The 13,882-nt window shown below is 45.2% G+C and overlaps 1 protein-coding gene across 1 annotated transcript in view; it reads right to left on the bottom strand.

Annotated features, from left to right (window-relative positions):
• Positions 1 to 12,416, bottom strand: part of Sytl2 (synaptotagmin like 2) — a 117,413-nt gene extending 104,997 nt beyond the window's left edge. Inside the window, exon 1 of the mRNA XM_036186523.1 lies at positions 12,177 to 12,416. The gene's annotated coding sequence lies outside the window, so the exon portion shown is untranslated. The remainder of the gene's footprint in view (positions 1 to 12,176) is intronic.
• Positions 12,417 to 13,882: the final 1,466 nt, after the last annotated feature.

Below are 13,882 nucleotides of genomic sequence, written 5' to 3'. Positions count from 1 at the left end.
ATAAAATGGAAAACAAATAAATAGTTTGGCTCTGAACTTTGTGGCAATTCATGTTATTTTGAAGGAACAGCCAACTGTAGTCTCAGGTTTCAAGATTAAGTCACGCTCACCGCTATGAATTTATCACAGTGAACAGATACCAAACTGAGTCAGCAAAAGACAAAAAAGCACATTCTGTAGTGTTGGGGGAACAAATGGGTCTGAGCTTCCAAGGTCCTCACAGGGAGTTACAGAGGGAACAAAGCAAATGGTGACAATGTGTGTGAAATGTCTCTAACTAAGAGTTCCTCAGAGATTTGGTGCAGGGTTATCTGGGGAGATGGGCACATTGGCCTGTACCCACTTTCAGAATTCCCCCAAAGGAAAGTAGGTGTCCAGCATAAACTATTTTTGCAGTCTAGATACAGTGAGCTGCTCTTATCATTTAGAGTGTTGGGAACCCTCCTGATACCCAGATGGCAGCCCAGGGCCAACATTGCCTGTAGCCCTGACACAGATAAGCAATTTTAGGCTTGCTAAATTAATTTCCTTTCAGCTTTCATGGGAACAAAAACTCAAATTTGTAGGTTGGTAGTTAAGAATAGTTTGTTGGTGGGCTGGAGAGATGCCTGACTCAGGAGTTCAGAGTGCGTACTGCTCTTACAGAAGACCAGGTGATGGACGCAAGTTCTAGTCTCAGTATCCAGATCATATGGCTCAGAAACAGCTATGATGTCATCTTCAGGGATCTGACATCTCTATCCTCTGCAGGCACAATGCCCCCCATATACATACATACACAATGAAAAACAAAATAAATATTTTTAAATGAATTATTTATTAGCCTCTAAATTCTTCTAAGAAGCGTGACCCAGTGCTTCAAAATATTTATTCTATGTACTTTCAAATTGCTGGTCTCCCAGTGCTGGGAATTCAGGGACTAGTAAGCTCCCTGAGTCCCTGCCTCTAAAGGCAATCCAATCAAGAAGGAAGATAGAGTGAGAGCATAAAGATGGGCGATGCAGTGGTGGGTGATAACACCAGAAAGGAGGTGTGATACAAACACTGAGCCGGTTAGAGAAGGACAAGACCACCCACAGCAGTGGACCAGGAAGAGCTGGGGAAGAACCCCCAGCCCTGGGGATTGAAGGACAGCAGAACGTGAGAGTCATGGGGCCAGGAAGAGCTTGACCAAAGACGACACAGCTCCACTGAAATAAATACCCAGTCTCAGTGGTGTGAGGCTCTCCAATGGTCAGTCCACTCCCATCTCCCTGGCTTTGGCCAGTTTCCAAGTCCTGACAGCCTTGCTTTGACTAGACTCCATTACCCACCGTATTGTTTCTCTACTGTTTTGAATTCTCTGTGTACTATTCATCAAGTCTCTTCCTCAGGTGTCTTCTCTTCCAGGAAGCCTTACTATACCACTGGTTTCCTCTTCCATCTGACTGCCTAACCTCTGCTCACTCCTGACTATTAACATCATTCTGCACAATAATGATGGACATCTGTCTTCCCCACTGGACTCTGAGCCTCAAACAATTTCTGGTACGCAGAAAACAGTATTTGTTAAATGAGCTAATACATCCTTTAATCTGATATTTATCCCACTAGGCCAGGGCATATTGTTCCTTTTATCAACAAATATTTATAGTTTAATAACAGTTTCAATGAACGTCACTTTTTTTTTCAATTAAGAACAGCCAATTCTACCAATGCATGTAAAACTGGAATTGTATGCATGGTTATTACACACCCTCAAGGACCTGAGCATTCCTACTGGAATTTCATCAATCATAATGCCTTGGTCTCAAAGGAAAGAGATCAATGCAGAATCTATCATAGGACCAATCCTGTGCTTGATTAACACCATTAGAACATGGGCCCAAGAAAGAGGTCAGGTTCAAAGGTTTAGTATTCCAACGGTTCAGTATAGAATACCTCTAGAAGCTTAAAGTGTATGCCTTGTACCCTGTGCACAGAATATCAGCCCAAAGCTTTCTTTTAGTTTCTAGCTGCTCAGAGAGCAATCTTGCGGAAAGTCTGAAAGAAAAAGGAAAAAGCAAACAGATCCACCCACTCCTTATTTCCTCACGCCCCAAGCAAACAGCTGTGCTCCGTTCCACCGCAGGGCATCTGTCTGGCAGGATCCGACAGGTGGAGTTACACTTCCTCCACACCCTTGGCCCCTGGCCAAACTTTGGTTCCTGTAGGGAGGCAAGTGATTGTCTTTACACTGAACTCAAGTAACCAAGGATAACTCCCCAGTTGCTTTCCCTAAGGAACTCCAGGGATAGGTCAAGTTTTCCCTGTGGTCTGAATAAAGCAGATAGCACTCTGGAAAACATAAACAGAGTCCTAGGAACACACAAACACGCACTTGTATGTCCTTGTGTCTGGTCCTAACTGCTTGTGGAGAAAAGCCAGGCAGGTTCCCATTAGTGAGAGCTTGATAGCCCGAGGAAACTCAGAAACTGCTAGCCACAGTAGTTAGTACCTACTAAGCACAAGAAACCCTACAGTGCACTAAGCGAATTCAGCACACAGTGGGTGTCGAATCCTAGAATCTTAAACTCAATTCTGGAGATATGAAAAGGGTCCTTAGATACTCTTTCTGGATTCTATCCTCAATCATTTTGCCAAAAAGACACCTTGCTCTGTATTTGAAATAACAAATAAGGGCTGGATGTGCAGTTCAATGGCAGAGTGATGGTCTAGCATGTTAGTGGCCCTGAGTTCAATGTCTATTGCAAATAAATAAATAATTTCATACATATGCATATACACATTCAACCAATCAAATGATGAAAAATAAATAAAATAGAAAATAAGCTTAGCCTGAAAGCAGGACATATCCCCCCCCCTTTTTTTTTCAAATAAAATGGCTTCTATGTGATTCATATAAATTGAAATATAGGGGGGTTGGGGATTTAGCTCAGTGGTAGAGTGCTTGCCTAGCAAGCGCAAGGCCCTGGGTTCGGTCCTCAGCTCTGGGGGAAAAAAAAATTGAAATATAGGGATCATCATTTTTCAATATACCATGTACCTTCTTGAAGCAATTTTGGATTAAATAGTGGTACCACCTCTACATATAATGTTAACCAAAAAAAAAAAAAAAAAATCTTTAAAACACAGTGCCTCATCTGTATCTACAATTATACCAATCAACCTCAAGTGCATTTTCCATCCTTTGGGGTGTGACTGTCCTAAAAAGACACTTAGCCATTTCATTGACAATATTGAGAAACTTCTGTGAGTGCCTTGGATCCTTGAAGATAGAGGGTAGGTTTTCAAGCCTGATTTTACTTCTGGCTGTCATTTTCCCACCGTGGCAGCACCTCCAGCCATAACTTAACTGCCTCGTGTGACAACTCAGTGGTCTTTCCACGTCCCCGCCTCAGCTCCCTCCTGTAGTGCTTTTGAAGGATGCGTGTCTCTGTATCTGTCATCTCCACTTTGTCCCCTTTCCAACTTAGCAAAATGCCACTCAACCCAATCTACGTCATCTGTCACATTCCAACTTTTCTAGGTAGTTGCTTTCTCGGTGATCTCACAGTAAGCTGTATTTCTTCTACCAAAACACTCACCACCTTGTCCTATGATTGTTCCTTCACTATTGTCATCCAAAAGAACCGAAAGAAGAGGCCAAGAGAAATGAAGAGGACAGAGATGGATGGACTACGGACAAGGAGATGGCAATCAGTAGAGTGCCACCCAAACATGGAGACCCGAGTTCAGATTCAGACACCCACATTAAAAAGCTGGGAGTGATAACACCCACCTCTGATCCCAGCTGAGGATGTGGAAGCAGGGGGGTCCAGGTGCTTGCTGCTCAGCTTGTCTCACCAGTCCATGAGCTCCAGGGTCAAGGAGAGAGCCTGTCTCAAAAAATAAAGTGGGGAACGACGGAGGAAGGTCCATGAGGTTGGCCTCCGGCCTCACATCTGCACGTGCATCCGTGTGTGTACACATATAAACATACGCACACATGAGGGAACTGACACTCTCCAATACTGCTGCCTATCCACCCCTCTCCTGGTCCCTGTTTCTGTTCTGTCTAGTCTTCTTCCCGTTCCCTTGGCTTCCTTTGGCTTTTGGGAGTGTCGACAGGAAAGTAACACCTATGGTACGCTGTACACAGGAGATATAACCTTACTTTAATATATTTTATCTCACCCTAAGAGGTTACGAAGCAGTTTTTCAGAAAAGGAAACAGACTTGGAGAGTCTAGTTACTGCTCAATTTGAGCAACTAGTGATCCAAAAGGTTACCTGACTCCAAAGCCAAGTTTATTCTTCTGCCAGTTGGTTTTGTGGGAAACATGGGCTTCCAGACCCATATTTGACCATGAACACTAACCAGAAATCCCTTCTTTATTATAGCCCTTCCCCTATCATGTTGCTAGATATCCACACATGAGAATCCCAGCTTCTGACTATCTATGGGTGTGCTTCAAGAAATGTCTATTATTAACCATCAGTTAGCAGTGTCCTAGGATTCTAGCAAGACCACAATGATTGCATTTTCATGAAGGCAGTGTGTATTATTTCTGAGAGCTCTCCTTCCAACTAGATAAGCAAAAGACTGATACGGAGTGAATACTATACTAAATAATAGCTCTTCTCGGGACTAGAGTATGACTAAGCAGTTAAGAGTACTTGTGCTCTTGCAAAGGACCCAAGTTTAGTCCCAGCACCCACATGGGGATCTGAAGCCCTCTTCTGACCACCACGGGTACCAGGCACACATGTGGTACAGACATACATACATACAAAACACCCATACATATAAATAAAATAAAAATAAAAAATATTGAATAGATATTCTGCTTATCACCATGTTCTGGTTATTATTTGTAGCATCACCAAAATGAATAGGGGAAAGAGAAACAATGTTTTCTCTTCTAAAGACCATAAAATATGTGATTTACTTAATGTGCACAGCACTAGTTCTTAATGCTCTGAGCATAACACATTAATTGCCTTCCTCTAGAGCAGTATTGATCCTTTTTAAAAATGTATCTGTTTGATTTGAGATAGGGCATGTGCTACAGCACACACATGGAGATCAGGGGACAATTATCAGGGGTCAGTTCCCTCCTTCCATCGTAAGGGTCCCTAGGCTTGAACCTAGGTCATCAGACTTGGCAGCAAACTTTACCTGCTGAGCCATCTCACTAGGCCAGTATTGATAGGCCACTGACTCATCACTTTGTGATTTATTGTTACCCTAGATAGTCCCTGAACTACTTAATCCCCATTATTATTGTCTTCTATAGGAAAATTTCCCAAATTTTTACAACACACCCATTTTCAAATATTCTTTTGTGTAGTCTCAACACTGTATAAACCATGAGTCTTTCTGCACCTAGAGCTCCATTTGTAACATGAGTTACAGCGTGTATCCTGTGTTCACGAGCAAGAAGACAGGATGCCAGTGGGATACAGACAGGTACCAGGTACTTTGAATTGTCTTCTGATGGTCTGAACCATGGACTCTGAGGTCAGGATGCCAGAGTGCACATCTCTTGCTGGCTACGTGACCTTCTATAACTAAACTGTGCCTCAATTTTCAATGAGTGGAACCAAAACTAGTATCAGTAATAAACTGTTTCGATAATTAACAAATGTACGTAGGCACAGTGTTTAGAATAAAGCCTGATACATAGTAAGTGCTAACTCAGCGTCAGATACCACTATCATCACTTGCTGGCATCATGGGGATGAGAAGGGCATTTTAAAGTGATCAGAGATAATGTACTATGCTGCGTTAGCAGCGGAACACACCCTTTTAAAGGAACCGAGGAAGATGAATCCTATATAACCAATGATGCTGCCTTGAAAACACTGATGCTAAAGACTCATTGCATTCGCTGATTAAATGTCTGTGGCTTTAACTGCTTGTGAGTCGCCTTGAATGTGACACATGGAAACTAGTTAAATCAGAATGGCCCCAGATAGGTCTGAAGAAGCAGCAAGTCCTTAAATGATGACTCTTGACCAGCCGCTCAGCAATAGCACCAGCTTTGGCTGATTTTCTTTAAATATACAAGCTTGTCCAAGTCTCTCTGCCATGTGATGAGGAAGATAGGACCATAGGCATCTTAGGGACACATAAACACTATAGGATACTGTAACGAGTTAGGATTTGGGGACAACAGAGTTCTCAAGATGCATGCTCTGAACATTTCCACAATGACAAAACTAAACAACCTTAGCCTACATTTGGAAAACATCAGACTGAAAACCCAAACCCTTTACTTCCAAAATTCAAATGACTAGTCTCAAACCAACAGTGGTAATGAATCTGCCTTAAAGAATCCAGCTTGCCACATCTACCTTCTTCCCCATGAAGATCCCTGGCAGAGAGATGCAGAGTGGTCAGAGCACAGATCTGACTGAACAGCTTCTTCTGGTCTGGGCTCCAGCTCATGCCCTCAGCCTCACAGGCCTGTGTTTTAACCAAGTGACTCAGCTAGTGGCAGCAAAGCTTAGGCGCCTGTGGCCGTGAGTAATGGCAGCATAAAACACATCTGTCTGATCAGAAGCCGATGGTGTTGGTTCAGTACTGTGAAAACCTCACAGTAAAACAATGCTTGCACAGGGAAAAAAGAGGAGGCTGTTCACCCAGAGGCCAAGTGATGCCTTTCTTTCTAGCTCAGATGTGTGTGGAGTGGGTTACAAGTCTTTCTGTGTATGCATGTGGGCCCACACTCTTGTATTCTATACATGCTGGGGATCGACCCCAGGGTCTTGTGCATGCTAAGCAGGCACTTCACCTCCAGGACCCAGCCTTATAATACTTATGAATGTGGTTTTGGAGGTTTACATTCATAAAGAAGCCATTGTAACCATCAGAGCGGCACAGTACCATGTCTCAGCAGACTTCATTTCAACAGACTGATTCATTCATTCTTTCAATTGTTCACTTACAGTTTAATTTCAAATACCTCACTAAACTTCTACGGAGTGCCAGCCTCAGGGTGCAGCATTGAACAGCACAGTCCGAGCCCCCAAGGTCTCAATCTTTTCCTATGTGGATCTTTTCATTGCATGCCTATTCTGACCACAGCTGGGTTCCCTCTCCTGTCTGCTGGATCCTCTATTTCACTCCCTCCGGTGCTAGTCAAGTGGGGTCATGTGCTTCTCCCATATTCTGAAAAAGTTTTAGCACATGGCTAAGTGCCCAAGGGGGCACTACAGAAAAGTACTGTACTTAGTAACTTAAGTGGCAAGGACATGATGAACCGCATGACTTTATTATGATTTTTTAAAACCCTGTTTTTATTATATTTCCATATCCTTGCCAGTCCAAAAATTATCCCCCCAAACTGTTTTCTCCTCCCAACATTGTAGGAGGTCCTAGATTAACAGCTAACAACGACTAATGACTAACGACAACTGCCCTCTAGACAGTGTGTGAAGGGCAGTCAGGTGAGGACTATCATAACAAGGTCACCAAAAGCTCAAAGCAACAGAGTTGTGGGAACATTGTCTGACTACTTGAGTCATTTGAGACATGAGCAGAAAATAATCCAGAGTCGGATTTTTTAAGATTGCTAGGAATCTCATCCCATCCAGCTCCCTGTGTAAATAAAAACAAAAACAAAAACCCTGGGTTCAGAAGGAAGGGGAAAGGCCAATTTGTACAATTTATCATTTGTGGGTGCAGAGGTAATAGCCAAGCCACCTACTTCCCACTGTAGGGCCCATTTATCTGTCGTCCCAGTCCTTCAAAGAAAATGGTGCATGCCTGAGAAGCCCTCTTGAAGTTTGGATCATGGCTCCCCATCCTCAGCAGTGTGCCCCTGCCTTTCAAGCTGCTCTTACTGTTTCTGTCTAGCACGCCTCTGCCTAGCTTAGACAGCTCTCAGAATTACCTGCACAAGTGCATAGCTCCCTTGAAGGTCAACTCTGCCATCACACTGTGGAACAGAAGTGTCTACTCACCTCTTCTATTCAGGATTGTGATTAAGATAGAGAACTGTTAGCCACCAAGTACTCCTGGATCCTTAATTTTAAACCAAAAAGGAAGAGAGAAAGAGAAAGAGAAACAAAATGAAACTTGGGCTCGAGTCCCATAAAACATATTGTAATTAAGTCCTTTTGAGTCTCATTAAGTCTTACAGAGCTTCTAAACTTTCTATATTTAAACATGTTAATAGCATGCACACTTGTGTGCAACTCAAGTAATAAATAATAACTCCTAACACTTGGTTCTCATGTGACCGACAGGGGAAAGCAGAGGAGTGGTCCCCTGGAGGTACTGAATGCTTGGTGACGCCCCTGGGACATGTTGGAACATTTAGGAGAAGGATAAGGGGATTATACAGATGGCTCAGTGGTTAAGAGCACTGGCTGCTCTTCCAGAGCACCCAGGTCAGAATCCCAGAACTCATATGACAGTTCATAACCATCTGTAATTCCAGTTCTAGGGAGTGTGGCACCCTCTTGTGAACTTCAAGGGCACCAGGCACTCATGTGGTGCATGGGCATACTTCATGCAAAACACTCATACACATTAAATTAATTAAAAAATAAAAATAAAGATCAGTAAGAGCGCTCCTCTTCCAGCTGACACGATTGGCTCCCAGCACCTACATGGTGCCTCACAACCTTCTTTAACTCCACTTCCAGAGGGTCTGACGCCCTGTTCTGGCTTCCATGAGCACATGTAGTGCACAGACATACATGCAAGCAAAACATCCACACATGAAATAAAAGTAAGTAAATCTTCATTTTCAAAGGAAGTAGACTATGGTAGATGGAACATAAGACCTTGAAGGTTTTCACTTACAGAGGAAACTGAGGCCCCCCAATCCCTTCCCCTCTGCCACACAATCCCACCATCATGCGTCGATTTATCACAGGCCTAGAAGCAACAGAGCCCACTGAACCTGGGTGAAGCCAAAGGCCAAGCAAACCTTCCCCTCTTTAATAGCTGATCATCCTAGGTGTTTTGTCAGGATGATGAGAATCTGATGAACATAAGGGGGTTCATTATCTCCATTCACAAAAGGGAGAACTCACAGAAGCTACCAGCTTTGCCTGAGGTCACAGGGGTAATAAAATGCAGGGACTTCTGGTGGGGGGAAGGGCTTCCTTCTTGCTTTACAAATGAGCTTTGGAATTTTCTGCTCTAATCTTGCACATCAACACAGAGAAGAGCAAGCCTTCCTGTGAGACATTCAGCAAGGCAGAGCACAGATGATCCTGAAACTTCAGGGCAGCCCCACAGCCTGACACATCTCTCTCTAGAGACTGAATGATAAAGGAGAATTACAGGGTAGGGTGATACACACTGGGGCTCACACTGCAATTAAGCTTTATGATTCTTTAAGTATTTATCATTCATTCTCTGTCTTCTTGAAGATGGCTCTTAACTCTGATAGGAATTCAACCAAAAATAAGGTGTGTGTGTGTGTGTGTGTGTGTGTGTGTGTGTGTGTGTGTGTGTGTTTTAACTTATTCATAGATATAGAGAAAAGATTTAGAAAACTATGTCCCAAGTTTTGCATTTGCTATTTCTAAGCATAGATGTATGTTTCCTTTATTATGTACAGTTGTATTCTGTGTTTACCTTTTTCTGCAATTAATGTGTATAGTTTAGGTAATAAAAGCATACAATAAAAAACATTTTTTAAATTTTAACACATTTTCTTCATTCTGGAAAGTGGGATAAGGGAATTGCCTCTCACAGGGAGTTTTAAAAGCTCCATTACTGTGAACCAGAGAAGGAAAACACAAATTGTTCTTTGAGCCACCAGACCAGAGACTGCCTGATTCTCTGGGTTCTCCTAAGCAATACTCTACCTGAGTATTAATTTTATTCAACTATTCTGGGGGGGGGGCAATCTTTGAAATTCATTTTGTTTATTGCATTTGTGTGTGTGTGTGTGTGTGTGTGTGTGTGTGTGTGTGTGTATGCGTGCACACGCACACATGTGCCACGGCATGCATGCGAAGGCCAGCAGACAGCTTGCATGACTGAGTTCTCCCCTTCCACCATGCGGGTTCCAGGGCTCAAGCTCTGGTAGTCACACTTGATGGCAAGCACCTTTGCCTGCTAAGTCATCTCACTGGCCCAGAAACAACTTTTACTGTGCAGTTAAGCTGGGATTCATAGATCATGAAAACAGCCTATGTCCAATAACCAAGCTTGCTGGAGCTGACCTGAGCCTTCTCCCAAGAGCACTTGTTCTTGCTGCCCATTAAGGACCCTTCTAGTAGAGATTTTGTAAGCTCTACAGCAAACAGCACCACCTTAGGTGCCCCTCACTTTGCGAGAGCATTGGCAACCTCATTAATACCAAATCACTTCTCAGGTAAGTTGTTTCTTAAGTCAAATTTTTCTTTTTGAGCTATTTCTCTTAAAATTCTATAAATCTATAAAAAACGGGTATAAACTTTTTAGCAAAGGAATTTTGGAAGTCTGCAAAGGCACAGGCTACCCTACCTCCCTTGCCCAACACCCTCTGGCTGGCATCATGGGTTTGGAGGATAAGGCCCAGGCTGCCCACACACTGCTTTGCTGTCCTTGGGGTAGCAGATCGCTCTGTAAAAGGTGCTAATTCATTCATTCATTCATTCCACAAGTGTTTATTGAGCAAAGCCTGGAACGAGCCTCTTAGGGGACAGAGGGATCTTTCACAAGCCAACGGTCAGGTCTAACGGATCAGATTCAGACAATCAATCCTTCTTTAGACCCCAAACCACTTCCAGGATGAAGCAAACAGAATTCCTGCCCCACCCAAGCAGTAGCAGCTGAGTGGATCTGACCCGCCTTCTGGAACAGGGCTGCTGTGAGAGAGGCAATGCCAGTGGCTGGTTCCCCCAGAACGATGGACAGTCCTGACCATAGATGCCAATAGGAACTCTATTATGCTTTAATAGATGCTTTAACAGTGCCTGGCACTTAGCGAGAGCTTGATAATGGGGTGGGTGGGTGGGTTGGTGCTTGCTTGCTTGGTTTTTATCTGCTCCAGCTTATCTTTACAGAAGAGTACAAAGGAGAAAGTTTTTAGAATTAGAAACTAAATTTGAATCCCAGCTGGGCCAATGATGAGCTAAGTTAGAATAAGAGAAACAGTCTTTTTGAGCCTCAGTATCTCAATTGTAAAATGAGGTGTAGTGTATCAACCTGGAGAGGCTTTGTGAGAATTTAGGAACAGCTTATACAGAGAACAGTGTGTCTGGCCCATAATAAATGTCCCGTAAAGAGCACTCAGCATCACCCCTCCCTCTTTACCCGACCTTCTCTTCTTTCTGGACCCAGTTATTGGGTCCTAGGCTCTGCTTTCAAATGGATGCTACTCCAGGAGTGATGAAGGGCAGAGCTGCAGAGGTGCAGAGAGTGGTTTGGGGCAGCAGGTGCTGGAGAGCTACAGAAACCGAGTCAAGACCTCAGCTCCTTTCAGCTAGCCTGCGCTGTCTGGTTGCTCCTTCCGGCGGACAGCAGGGACCAGTGTACTAGCCCCGAAGGGTGGTCAAAAGGAGACGAGAAGGCTGGGCAGCAGTTTGAACTCATCCTACCCGCCAGCGTCTGTCTAAATCCCATCAGGCTTCCTCTGCTCCTAGACTGTAGGGTCAGAGAGCTGTAATTCCAAGTACGTGTCTAGAATCCCCTTTGAATCGGGAGTTCTGGAGGCTGCTGGTCACATACCAGTCCTTGGTAAAAATAAGAACTTTTCAATGATGCAGGAAATGGAGCCCCTCGTAGCCAAAGGCGACTTTATAAAGGGAGGAAAGGGGAAAGGGAAAAGGGAGGAGGCAGGATGAGGGCAGAGACCCACTTCCTACCCCACTTCCTACCCCACTTCCTACCCCACTTCCTACCGGCTGCTGGAGTCTTACACCCTGAAACACTAGGTTTTGCAGTTTGAAGCGGGCAAATACCACCCCTGTAACTTAGCTCGCTAAGAGAAGAAGAGGTCTGGCTGGATGCAGGGGAAACCATCCCAAAACAAATCTGCTCATTTTGAAACTAGAGTTCGCGGGTCCCTCAGCTGCCCTTCCCTTCGAAGCACCTGAGCAAGCTCTACCCTCTGCTGGTCCTCGTTTGAGCGGCCTGGGGGCGACTGCTCCGCAGCCAGGTTTTGCTGGCTCCAGCCCCAGGTCTGGGATCAGTCCTTCAAAGCCCCCACCCCCTGTCCCCGCGCGTGCGCCCCCATCGCGACCGTCCAGCACAGTCCCGCTTACCTGGACTCCCCAGCAGGAGTGAGTCTTCTTACTAAAGGAGAAACTGAGGGATGGAGCTTGTCGGTTGCCGACACTGTTCACGTTCTAGCGGTCAGAACAGCCAGGGCAACAAAAATCTCTCTACACCAATTCCCTCCCGCTACACTGAGACCCAGAGCAGGACCCAGAAAGCAGTCCAAGTGGCACGGCCAGTGGGCAGAAAAGCCAGACCCAGAGCGTGCGCCGGGTCTCCGCGCCAACCTCCCCGTCCGCTGCTTGGAGTCTGCGTCCCGGCTGCCCGCCGTACCTCCCCGGCGCTGCGAGCTTCTCTCTGCCGCTGGGGCTGGCAGCCGCTTGCACCGCCCAGGTGTCGCCCGCTGCTGTCCCGGGCGGCTGGAGTAGGAGGGCAGCGCCAGACCCTCCCCGGAGCACAGGGCCCGCCCTCCCCGCCCCGCCCGCCCCGCCCGCCCCGCCCGCCTCCTGAGTGCGAGTCCCTGTGCTTCTCACGAGCTCCCATCCAAGCCTCCTTTTCTACTTATCCAGGAAGCAATCGAGTTTTTATGAAATAAAGGAAGAGGTACTTAAAAAAAAAAAAAAATCCCAATGCATAAGAAGCGTGGGGACCTTCCATCTAAAAAGTAGGGACAGTCACCACTGTGCAGAGAGAAGAGGTACCTCACAATCAGGCATCAGTTTCTTTATGGGCATAGTTAGAATTAAATAATGTGATGGTATAAAAGTAGCAGTTGGGAGACCGGGGGCAGGGGGATTGCCTTGAGTTCGAGGCTAGACTCTACTAGAGAATGAGACTCTTAAAAAAAAAAAAAAAAGCATATTAAAAATATCTGCTAATACAGGGCCAGTGGGATGGCTCAGTGGAAAAAGCAGTTTTGGAACAATCCAAAACCCCTGAGTGTGATTCCTCATCCCTCCTTGAAAGTAGGGAATACATTCATATTCTCTCTCTCTCTCTCTCTCTCTCTCTCTCTCTCTCTCTCTCTCTCTCTCTCAAGGGTCAGTGATCCTCAAGGCTCTGACCAAGGTGCACACATCTTTAAAGGCAGAAGTGTATCCTGTCCAGGTTTTTAAGCATCAGAGAACATGGCCAGCCCAAGCAAACTCCTGCGCTATACCTTCTCCTTCTCCTTCATGTCCGGGATTAGCGTTGTCCAGCCAGCTAAGGTTGGATCCAGTCTGCTTCTGGTTCTTTTAAAACTCTTCTCCAGAACTCACAAAACCATCCGCCTCCAACAGCTTTGTTCTGTCAGAAAGGCACAGTTCCATGCAGCCTGGGAAGTTCTTTTAACCTTTTAGAGACCCGGACTCAGATAAAACCAGATCCTTGGCTTCTGTGCAGAAAAGAATTTCAGGGCGAGCCAGGACGAAGCACAGTAGGAGTTTATTAAAAATGGAAACAAGTGCACACAAGAATAAAGCACGCCTGACAGAGAGCACAGGTGTGGGCTTCTCAAAGAAGAGTCGTGGATAAGTCTTAATGGTGACTATATAGGATGGTGGAAGCCTTTGGAATTTCACTACCTAACCGGTCTCCAAGGGACCCTCTCCGGCTCTCTCTGTACTCTCCTTCTATACATGAGATTATATAGTGTGGCTCTGGAGCCGCTTTGGATGGGCTTGCAATGAAACCAGGAGCCACTAGGGGCTCACAAGGGGCTTCTGGGAAGAGTCCTAGAAAACTGCAGGTTCACAGTTGGGAAAGGAGAATG

Source organism: Onychomys torridus, chromosome 1 (assembly GCF_903995425.1).
Source record: "Onychomys torridus chromosome 1, mOncTor1.1, whole genome shotgun sequence".
NCBI lineage: Eukaryota > Metazoa > Chordata > Mammalia > Rodentia > Cricetidae > Onychomys > Onychomys torridus.
Note: the sequence above shows the minus strand (reverse complement) of the source record. Positions and strands in the feature narration are given on the sequence as shown.